Genomic DNA, 12,376 nt, shown 5'->3' with positions numbered 1-12,376 from the left:
TTTGGCAGATCCCCGGCTACGTGTGGACAGGGCCTAAGTGAGGTAGTTCTCAGCTCATCTTTCTGTTCTTGTGACCAATCAAGTCAACTTGGGCCCTGTCCACACGTAGCCGGGGATCTGCCAAAACGTAGATATTTTCCTACGTTTTGGCCTGTCATCCACACGAAAACTGAGTTTTTTCACGCGAAAACGGATCTTTTTAAAAACTCCGGCCAAAGTGAAGATCTGCGTTTTCTCCGTTTTGGGTGTCTGCGTGTGGACGGACAAAACCGGAGTTTTAAGGTCCGCAACGTCACTTTCCGCGACAAAAAAATGCTGACACCACGTGTGCGACCTGTGTTTACACTAGCCGACAGCACGGATGCCTTCAGAGCTGCGCTCTGTCACTACCCGATCCATCAATTGTCCAAGCGCTTTCTGCTTGTTTGTTTTTGAAAGCGGAATTACTGCTCCTTGCGGAAGACCACAGACAAAGGACGAGGTTAAGAACGGGGAAAGTACTGCCGCCTACAGGTCTGGCATGTCCTTAACAACGTATTTATCCGGGTACGTGTGGACAGAGTCTGTTTTTAAAACGCGGTGGTGTGGATGCAAGTTTTTGGAGGGGCAGATATTCGTTTTTAAAAAACCCCGGCTACGTGTGGACTAGGCCTTGGTCAGAAAAATGAAGAAAGATGCATGTTTGCTCCTAAATAATTGATTAAAACTAACAGAACACTATCGTGATTTAACTTAAATCTGGGTCCAGCACATTCTATTAATTCATAAGAGAACAGAAACTGGCTCACGACATCATTACAGCTGCAAACACCCACACATATTCTTGAAATGCTACAGACTTCAGGCATCTTCCTAAAAACAAGCACATTTTGATTAAAGACACACCAGAATGTGTGATGAAATGTATCTTCTTACTTCAGAGTCTTTCTCTTTATAAATAGCAGAGGTGTAGACTAGAGTCACATGACTTGGACTCGAGTCAGACTTCAGTCATTATTTTAATGACTTCTGACTTGACTTGGACTTGAACGCCAATGACTTGCTACTTGAATCGACTTGTATCTGTTGACTTGATGATGACTTGAGCATATTTGATATTTTAGCACAAAAGTGGCACGACATGGACAAAAATCATGAAACATTCTTTGTTCTGGGTGTGATCTTGTTCTGCTAAATGCAGCAGCACTTTGTTTAGAATCAGTTTCAGTTGCTCTTTCTGCTTGTTTGAGCAAGTAAATTTAGCTTTAAGAAGTTTTATTTCTGGAATTTATTTATTATCATCGTCATTAAATTGAGGTTTGGACAGATGACTTGAATGTGACTTGAAAATTCAAAACTAAGGACTTGGACTTGACTTGGACTTCCACATCATTGTCTTTGGACTCGACTTGGATTTGGTTGTCTTTGATTTGGACTTGACTTGCGACTTGACTTGGACTTGAACGCCAATGACTTGCGACTTGAATCGACTTGCATCTGTTGACTTGATGATGACTTGAGCATATTTGATATTTTAGCACAAAAGTGGCACGACATGGACAAAAATCATGAAACATTCTTTGTTCTGGGTGTGATCTTGTTCTGCTAAATGCAGCAGCACTTTGTTTAGAATCAGTTTCAGTTGCTCTTTCTGCTTGTTTGAGCAAGTAAATTTAGCTTTAAGAAGTTTTATTTCTGGAATTTATTTATTATCATCGTCATTAAATTGAGGTTTGGACAGATGACTTGAATGTGACTTGAAAATTCAAAACTAAGGACTTGGACTTGACTTGGACTTCCACATCATTGTCTTTGGACTCGACTTGGATTTGGTTGTCTTTGATTTGGACTTGACTTGAGACTTGACTGGAAAGACTTGTGATTTACTTGTGACTTGCAAAGCAGTGACTCGGTCACACCTCTGATAAATAGGCAACATGAAGACACTGTTAGAGAAGATAGCCTCCTGCTGTGGAACAATGAGTGGTTCTTATAAAGCTTACTATAAAAATCTACTCAAATGAATGGAAAACGTTTTAATGTGAGAAAAATGGAAATAAGATTCCAATAAATAAATATAAGAAGTTTCTGTATAAAGCTTTATTAATGTACCTAAACAATTTGTGTTCTTATGTAAATTAAAGATAAAGTTCACTGAGAAGTCATTCTTTGTTACTTTTGATGTATGATCATTTTCCCTGAGTTTCACATGCAGGCTGGAATTGAAAATAGTCTTCTACCCCTGTTTCCTGCATCAGACGCCAAAAGGAAATAGATGTGTGAATGCTCGGGTCAGAAGAAGCCCCACAGAGCTACAACTTCTGCAATACCCCGGGCGTGGGGGTTGGGTTTTCTGCATGGGAAGCTGTGAGTGTCTCACGCTCAGTGCATGACAGATGGCAGACCTTGTAAATAAGCATTCATTATCTATCTTGGTTCACCACAGCGAAGGTTGCTGTTGATTTGACGTTCACGAGGGAGCAGAGCGTGTCCTAGTAGCTAGTAGAAGCTAACCGTTAGCATTAGCAACTCCACAACATGTCAGAACTCCTTCAGGTTTGTGTTATTTAGTGAAAACATCAACGTTGCAGAGCTAATCAGTGGAAGTCCCATTCCTGTTACCCAATCAGAAATATTAACGAGTTTGTCTGTGCCCCACTTCTCTAGCTAAGTTCTACTTCCTGAAACAGGAGCGCCAGAGCTTTTTTTCCACAGAGAACGACTTACATGGCTATGGGGTGCCTAAGTCACGCCCATCTTCTGTCGATCCATGGGTTGACTATTGTCAAAAACATACAAGTGGGAGTATGGAGTGACAAAACATCACGTTTGTTATGTGCCATGGATTTAACATGCCCCACAACTGGGTTATTTCAGTGAGTCGGGGCCAGACTATAAATGTAATTTTATAGGATGACTTGAAAGGCTGTTTCAGAGGCAATTTCAATTTTTCAGTTTTTTGACAATAAATTTAATTCACTGTTTGCCATATGTGTGTGAAGAGAATTTGAAGCTAAAGCTCTTCAGAAAAACATCTCATATTGCACCTTTAAAGCAGAAGAAGTTTTGGATCGCTTTTAGCACCCCTTAGCATTTTAACACCTTAATCTAATAGCTTAAACATCTCCCATTCTTCCTTAGTGTCTACAGAAGTGATTCATCACTAAATTAAACAAGCCAGCCATGTTGATCCTGCAGGAACTGTGCTGGAAGCAGTCTGCAGCTCCACATATGTCAGCTCAGTTTTTCCCCAAAAGACCAGACCGACACTCTGAAGTTGCAAGTAGAATATTCTGGCCAGTGGTTGTGATAGGGGCTGGGTGGCCTATATCAACTCTGTAAAGGGTCATTTTAGCAAAATGGTTTAGAAACACCAAAAAGTTGCAAACTATTCCTTTAATAAGCAATTTGATGTAACTGACCTTAACAAAACTGGGTTGGTTAACTTGAGTGGCTACTAACGTACTTTATTTCATGAAATCTGAAAAACATTTAAGTGTCAAGTGTTAAAAACTACTTTAATCCCCTCTGCTTGAGTGCTGTTAAATCTAAAAGTCTCCTCCCTCTAGTGGTGGATTTAAGCCTCAGTCGTCTATTAAAGAGCCCTTGAACTCACAGTGACTCTTTGCTAATGTGATATTCAGTGACGGTCTCCATGCAGACGCTTCAGCTCTGACCAAATCTAATTTCTTTCTGGCAGAGATCAGGGGCTACACACTCGACGTCCCACAGATACGGGGTGTGAGACCCGCTGCCACCGAGGGTTATTGACTTATTTCTTGGGATGGGAGCTGAGGAGATGCTGCGTGAAGGTTGTTTTTGTTAAAACGATGGTAAAGCTGGAAGAGCCCTGTTGCAATCCAAGTCCAATATCTGTAATCACTAAAGTGGTGCTTGACGGTAATTTAAATGATAAATTAACATTTAAAAAATACCTCATCCAGCAGCTTCCATCGATATGATTGCAATGTAACTGCATTGCCTCATTGCACTCGTCTAATTAGGGATGAAAATATGTGTACTTGTTTTGCATGTCGTTTATTATCCAAACAAACGTTCTGCAGGAAGTTTTCAGAGCAGATGCATTCATCACATCTTCTCTTCTCTAATTATCAAGCACCGAGCAGCAGCCGAGGCTCGAAAATGAGAAAAAACAAAAACAGACAATTTAGTGTAACACTCAACCTGTAGAAATGTTTCTGTGGAGTTTTTGGATGCAAACACCCAAATGAGCAGCTATTAATTATTAAAACAGCAATATGTTGTTGTTGGCTTTTTGAACTACTGGAGTTTGGTTAACCAGGGATGGGTTTTTATGCAATGATGTAGATAAATAAAGTAAGAGAACACTTTTCATCAAATATTGAACAAAGAAGAACTTGTAAATTCGGATCTTTCAGCAAAGCAACAGAAAACCATTCTAATTGTTGCAGGGAATGATCTTGTAGATGTTCTTGCTTCTCCCAGAGCTCCCAGACGTTATTCCCAGTAAACAGAAAGCTCGTTCAGACGGGCCTGGACACGCCGTGCCTCATCTTTCATTATCACTCAGACAGTGATTCACTTCAGGGCCTGAATATCACACACTCACACACACTCACACACATCATCTTTAAACACCTTCCACTTTGTCCACATCTTTGTTCAAAAGTGGTGTTTTTGTTGTTTTTATCCCAAGACTAACTTCCTGTGTTGTTGCTGTGCCTCCCTCCTGTCACCTCCTCTCGCGTCCTCCACCTGTACAGCTCATCCTTTCCCTGACTCCGTCTCTGAGGCTGATTCACGACACAAAAACAACAGACGTAACAGTCTTTTGTTCAAACGTGGAGAAAACACAGGAAGAAAAGAAGGTTGGTAACATTTTCTAAAAATACCCGTCAGTACTCTGCTTCCCTGTTCTGAGGGTAATTATGGTCTGTAATGGTTTAGGATGAGTGACTCGCCTCCATCCACTGAGAGAATTTGTAATTATGATCATTTGTGCATTTCCGTTTCCTGCAGCAGGATAAGCTTTTCTCTTTGTGCGTTCATTCTGGAAGGTTTTTCACGTCCTCTCCTTCGTTTTAGCCCCTCCCCCCTTCTGAATGCTCTGTAATCAGCTGGGAATTATTCTTTTATTGCATCCAGTAGCAAAACTTATTCAAAGAAACGTTTTCCTCAATCTCTGAGAGATCTGGGCTTATTAAACATACAAATTGTGTTCTAATGCAACTTTCTCTCCACGTTTTATTGCAAAAACAGGTTTTATTTAAATTAGCCCAGCACATAGTCTAATGGCTCATGAGCTGGGCCGTATCTCTGCAGCTCAAGCCTTCATAATAAACCTTATTACCCTGCAGCCAGGCCCACCACGTCTCTGAGAATTAAGGAAATCCTTGAGGAAAGCGCTCGTTTCTAACTCTCATCTCGTCTAAAAGAATCTGCCTGCTTGTGATTTTCAAATCCATGTTTCAAACCGCCCGACTAAATTTGATGGAATACAACACACGGCCCCGTGTTTAGTTTGTGCATGAATTATTTCAAAGCTTAGAGCATGAGGCTCACTCGTTTTTATTCTCAGAGCATCTTTCAAACCAAATGCATGCACATCTCCATCTGTTTGATAGTTAAAGTATAAAACATCCAATTCTCCTCATCCTGGATGTGTTTCAATGTTCTACCAAAAGGGTTCTAGGTGGAAGGTCTGCTCTCCATCACAATGCAGGACAAAGGATATTTTTCAGGAGGAGTTACTCAGTAAACTGTTTCCTTGTCCCCTTGTCTAACTCAGCATCTCTGGACTCTTCAAATAATGATTGTATGATTGTTCAGCACACGCCAGAGAATCAGGAGACGGCGTGTTAAAGGCAGCACTGGAGGGTTTACCATGATGGGATCAAGCTTTAGAGAGCTGCTTTGGTTTATTTATTTATTTATTTATTTATTTATATGTTTAATGCCAATTTCCTCCCAAGAGCAGCAGTTCTGTCAGTGTAGCTCCACAGCTTCACATTTGAGTCGGAAACATTTTGTTGCATTAAAAATTCCATAAATGTATTTTTTGCTTTTCAGACATTTTTCTTTCTTCTTTGACTTCCAACCTTCCAGGTGCATGAATGGAAAATCAGAGGCCAGCGGTGTAGTGACAGAACACAGAGATATGAGTGACTTCATAGCCCTGTTTTCCATTTTGGTTTGATTTACGGAACGATCAGACAGCTGATGCTCCTCCGATGGATGTAGTGACTGAAACAAGTTAGAGAGTCACATCTATGAAGAACAAAAAGACAGAAATGACTACGGTGTCCATTTTAGGACATCTTTAGATCTCTGAAATGACGTCCTCAAACTTCAGAACAAATAACCTGAAATAACAAGCTTTAGACAACAAAAGCACCAGGTATCAGAAAAGATAAAGCATTGCATGTCATTAAAACACTTTGCAAAATAAGCATCAAGTGTTGGTAAAACTCACATTAAAAGCATCAGGAAAACCCCGGAAATCAAATGCACCAGCCATCATCATCGTTTTGTTTCTTATTGGGCATTTCCCTTCAAGGGTCGCCTCAGCGAATCGTCTGTCTCCGTTTAGTCTGAGGAAAAGGAGACACGATGTGGTTCAATCAACAGATTCATAGCTTTATTAATTCCTCAGGAAGTTTCCTCTTGGGAATTCAGTTTTAGAAAAAATAAATAAATAAAAACTGTTTCAACAAAAAAAAGTGAAAAGAAAGCATTATTGTAAAAATGAACTAAACAATATCAACAAAATTATGAGAAAGAAAATGCCAAAGTATGAAAGAGGCTCAAACACCTGATCTTAATTCAGATCTTGATAATATTGCTATTGTTATTGTTCATCATGTGGCTTATGGCCAGGGACGAAATTTTGATTTCAGAAGTGGGGGGGACACAGCAGGCTTGTGCGGATTTGGGGTGGGGGGTGTTATGTAAAGACCCCTTGACACGTCACGTGCCCATCTCAATAATTTTTCCATCCTCTATATATATATATATATATATATATATATATATATATATATATCAAAGTTAAAAAATGTACAACTCTATTATTATTTTTATTTATTATCATTATTGAAGTGCAGTTTTGGCTGTTGACAATGGATAGGCCATTGTATTTATTGTTTTGGGTCTTTTTTATTGTTTTTGGTGCAACATTTTCTAACAGGGAGTGAGATTCCTTTTTTATTCAATTTTTGTTTGTTATTTTTATTCATTTAGAAGTTCTGGTTCTGGACATTTCAATGTTAAATGAAGGTTTATTTGTTGCATTTTAAAGGGTGTACTTGCATTATTATGATATATTAACATTATATTAGTGGTTATTTTGGTCTAGATAATGTTGACAATATCGTTTATCATCAACAATTTGTTGGACAAAATATCGTCCAGCAAAATTTGTTACATTCCCAGGCCTAGTCAAAAGTATAAAAATTATTTATACATAAACGGTCCCTCCTGAGATCTGGCCGTTTGTTCATTTGCTGTGTTAGAGGACATGCTGAACTAATGTTTTACACATGATCATCACCCTAACATTTGAGTGTATAAAAACATATTAAATATGTTTTTTCCCTTAAAAGTGTTTAAACAGTTGTTGCATTTCAACACACAAAAAATAAATGGAAAAAATAAGATAAATCTAATGAAAAGTGTACATCTTTGACATTAAGCTTAAAAAAATCTGTTGACGATGATGATACTGTTCATTTTTCAGAGCTTTTTAATGTGAAAATATACATTGCAATAGATAAGTTTACAATAAAGTTAAATGATACAAGTTTTGAAGTTACACTTCTACTACTACTACTACTACTAGTAGTAATAATAATTATGATGATAATAGTAATAATAAAAAAATTATTATTATAATAATACGAACAAATTGTGTCTGAGGAGTCAGTTATGTGGAGGAGATGAGTTTGTAAAAGTTAGTTTTGAGTTTGTGTGTGAAGGAGGAGGTGAGTCTGAGCTTAATGCAGGGGTGTCACATGTCCAACTTACGTTTTGACTTTGAAAGAAGTCTCTCATATCCACTTTTCGTTTTCTTGACATGCTGCCTCCTGGCTGTGCCTAACTACCAAAGACTCACAAATGAACACTTATTCAAATGTTATGTAATGGAAGCTGAGCTGAGCTCTGATATTACACAGCGTCTAGTTGACGATGTGACTCAGTACCGGTGTTCCCTAGCGGCTCCAAACTAGCAAAACAACGTGAGCACATTCTGACTGTTTACAACTTGAGTGACAGCAGCAACAGCCAATAATACGTTAGCAAGTATCAGCAGAGCCAATAGATTAGCTTTTGGGCGGGTCTAATAGGAAACCGGTTTCCGTTTCGGTCCTAGTGCTCAACCAAATCCATTTAATGGAGCGTTTTTGGACGGAAAAAAGTGCAGGGGACCAAAACTGCCTTTTGAAAAAGTGGGGGGGACATGTCCCACCCGTCCCCCCCCAAAATTACGTCCCAGCTTATGGCAGCCAATAATGCTGATTGTCTGGTTGTGTCCATTTGGCCGGCAAAAAACTCCAGAGATGTTTAAAGTGGTTTCAGTAACCAAATGTTACCACAGGATGTCATTTTGACTTCATTTCTACATAATGCACCTTTAAAGGGACCGTTTTCATGAGACTGAAACAGTTTGAGGAGGAGGAAGTGAGGCTGAAGCAGAGAGAGGGGAGCCTCAGGACAAAGCAGCTTAAATGTTTGAAATCAAACTGAGCCTTCAGCTTCTGAGAGCTGGTTTTTATGACGACACTCGGCTTAGCCTGACCCAATCATCTAAAATAAGGACACAAAAATCCTCAAACTTCTCCATCTCACAGAATCTTCTGAAATACGACTCCTTCAGATAAAGAAAAATTTGAGTCTCGAGGGAAAAAGTTTCATTTGAGAAATTCTGACAAAAATCAAGCGACGTTCTGTTGTGAAGCACGGCTTAATACAAGCAACCATTATAAAAACACAGAGTGTGCTGTTTTTATTTATTTTTTTCAGCAACATCAAAAGAAACAGAAACACAAACTAAAGATTCACTCTCAGGCTTTCAGCACACCAAAATCAATGCCTCTGATCGCCTGCTCTGCTTTCTTTGCTTTATTCTACTTGTTTTGTTGCTCGTGTCGACTCTGCTGCTGGAGATTTCATTAGGACAAGACAACATTAGCATGGCAGGCCCCATGTCCTCTAATGAAATCATGAGCAGAGCTAACCAGGTTTAGCACACAGCCCAGGTTTAATCAGACGCTGGCATGCATCCTCTCAGAGAGGAGCCTGTAGAGGTGACTGTATCACCATCCTAAAGCCAAGTCAGAAGCTGCAGTAAGCAGCGTTGCACCAATGTACCTCTGCAACAGATGTTCAGCCTCTGTTTGCTTCGGACCAACGTTCTTGTCCTTGAATGTTTGGAACGTGAAGATGAAGTGAACGTCCTTCAGAGAGCTCCTTAGGCGGCACACGTCCTTCCACCCAGGTGTCCGTAAACAAAGATCAAAGCGTTGCCTCCATACAGATGTTGCCGATGACCTTTGGTGGGATTTTTTTTCCTTTGGAAACAACCCTTTCCTGTACATGATGAGATCACACCTTCAGCCATGATTACCGTATCTGCAGATGGTGACTCCCCATCATCACCCTGCAGGAAGCAGGAATGGATGTGGAGCTCGGAGAGAGGAGCCTGGATTTGTGGCTCCCTCTTAACTATTGTCAACACTGTGGCTGGAAAAAACATCAATAATTGATTTTACTCTAATGGCTGCATTTGCACTTTGTGTGTAACAGAATTCCCATTTGTTATCTCATTCCTGTCTGTCCTCATTGTTTAGCTAAATCTCCGAGGGTTAAAGTGAACGGCTTAGTGTCTTACAGCACACTTTCTGAGTTTCCTGTAAATCCGTCACCTCAACATGTCAAGCTGCTAACATTATTCCAGCAGCCCTGATCAACAACATGATACCATCACCCTTAATCCACTCCACACATTACAAGCAGGCAGGAGGAGAATCCATTAATATTTATGGATATTTTCAGTTCTGAGCAGAAAAAGGAGCAGATTAGCAAGTCTAATACCGAGCAGGAGACCACGTCTGTTTCATGTTAGGACCTGGGGGGTTCTAGTTAGCCGGGTTGGCTCTCTAATGTTCAGTGGGATTGGTCTGATGCCGTTTTGTTTACGAACAATGTCAGATTTATGAGTATTTTGTACCGACTTCGCTCCAATGAGCAAAAACTGCTGAAGCAAACGTTAAACAGATCTAACAATAAAATCAGAAATATGATTGTGTTTAGATTTAAATTCCTCTATGATTGGGATGAATGTGAAGTCTAAAAATGGAGCACGAGGACCCTGTGGTGGCACGTTCTCAAAGCCATCAAAGATGCCTGTGAAGATGGAGGATAAAACGCAACAAGGACAACAGGATCCTGCTCTTCTCCGGCTCCTTAATCATTTTATCGTGCAAAAATATTCCCAATTTCTTGAAACTGTCATCTAACATTGGTGTTGTTTCTGTCTGAGGGGTGGGCAGGCAGCGTAACTCACTTTTTCTGTTATGTTTCTCCTTTCTTCTGGAAGATTTCATCAGCCTCCGGTGAAAAACTCAAGTGAGCTTTACGGGAAAAAAGTGAGAAATCTTTTAATAAAAACAAAGAAAAGAGGCCACGTCTGCTTCTGTTCCAGCAGATAACATTCAAACGCGGCTCATCGTGGGTTGGATCCGTTTTATTGTCACGCTCACCAGAACGCTGTACTTTAGCTTATAACAACCAGCTGAGTCATGATGCCGTGTCACTCTGCATTCAGACGAGCTTTTGCCTTCACTTTTCTCTTGACAAACCAGCTTTTGTCGGGCCAGGGGATGATGTGCTGAGTGCTGCCTTTCCACCGGTAATGAGCCACTTCTGCAAATCAGCTTTAAGTGTGTGTGTTTTTAATGGGATGCACATTTCACTCTCTCTCTCTCTCTCTCTCTCTCTCTCTCTCTCTCTCTCTCTCTCTCTCTCTCTCTCTCTCTCTCTCTCTCTCTCTCTCTCTCTCTCTCTCTCTCTCTCTCTCTCTCTCTCTCTCTCTCTCTCTCTCTCTCTCTCTCTCACACACACACACACTCACACACACACACACACACACACACACACACCGCATTGCTATGAACCCCTCCTGTCCTTGATCTGGGTCATGCTCTCAGTGGTTGAGAGGGGCTCTTGTATCTGCACGAGTCGGCGCTCACCGCGTGCACTCGTTAGCTACTGCAGCAGTAGAATGAAAGCAGCAGAGACGAGGCTCCCCCGTAGAGAAACTCATCTGCATTTAATGCAGTAACAAGCAGCGGGGACGAGCAGGAATCATAACAGGCAGTAAGGCTTTGATGTGAGGAATCCTGAGGAAAAACACATAGTCCTTTCGGTTTGGAACGCTCGCTTTAAGGAATGTTTTAATTCCCAGGAAATTATAAATACGGGGGGGGGGGGGGGGACGGGGGGACGTTGGAGTGAGCACCACCTCACCCCTGCCATGCGGACCTCAAGGATAAACCATCAACCCTGCTCAATGGTCAACTTTCCCTGCGGGGTCACACCCATTAGGACAGTGGGAGGGTTAAGTGGTTAGCAACAGTGTTCAAGCCGATGGCCTCCTCCATGAGACCACCACAGCTCAGCAGAACATCGCTGTAGCTTCTTAAACACTCAGAGAAAAAAATGAAATAACAGGAAATAATGCAGTTAAAGAGCAGATTGTAGAAGAAAGTAGTTGAGTGTGGAAAGTGGTCAGAATGTCCTCCAGCAGTCTAAGCCTATAGCAGCATAACTACAGAGACAACTTTAGATCACCTCCACAGCTTCTTCTCCTCATGGAGCATACCAGAGCTAAGCCAGGTTGCTGCTGTGTCCTAAACAAACGTCCTCCTCCACAGAAACACACCCATCAGCTGTCGCCTGCAGTTTATATGTTTTACCTGACTTGTGGCTGGAAAGTCGTTAAAGGTCAGCAACCATATTCCACATTTTACAAAGGCCTAACAAAATTCCTGATGTTCCCAGGGAGTCCTTGTCAGTGTTCCGTGATCTTTTGTTTTATTAGTCCTCCTCTACTGATGGAAACAGAGGGAAGAGGTGGTTCTAACTTATTTCTCTTTTGCTTCTTAAGAATTTATGGTAAGAAATTATCCTAAAAGTCAACTTTTTTTTACACAAAGGTGTTTTTACAACAACACAAACACACAGCAGATCCCAGAATAACCAGAGCTACAGCTGGTCCATCAACATCTCCCCCTGCCTGATCATCCTTCTTGTCTGCCTCCAGCAGGCAGGGGGGAGGCTGAACCAGAACTTGACTGCAGGTCCAGATGGAGTCAGCCACAGGGTTCTGAGAGTCTGGATCAACCAGCAACAGAACCGC

The 12,376-nt window shown here is 41.0% G+C and overlaps 1 long non-coding RNA gene across 1 annotated transcript; it reads right to left on the bottom strand.

Moving 5' to 3' along the window:
• Positions 1-4,972: 4,972 nt before the first annotated feature.
• On the bottom strand, positions 4,973-11,253 carry LOC139068858 (uncharacterized). Its single transcript, XR_011520113.1, has 3 exons — positions 10,523-11,253; positions 9,328-9,546; positions 4,973-6,551 (listed from the first exon to the last, which is right to left on the bottom strand). It is a non-coding gene; the product is annotated as an uncharacterized lncRNA (long non-coding RNA).
• Between the last annotated feature and the right edge of the window lie 1,123 nt (positions 11,254-12,376).

Source organism: Nothobranchius furzeri, chromosome 3 (genome assembly GCF_043380555.1).
Source record: "Nothobranchius furzeri strain GRZ-AD chromosome 3, NfurGRZ-RIMD1, whole genome shotgun sequence".
NCBI lineage: Eukaryota > Metazoa > Chordata > Actinopteri > Cyprinodontiformes > Nothobranchiidae > Nothobranchius > Nothobranchius furzeri.
This window is presented reverse-complemented; position numbering and strand designations above follow the sequence as displayed.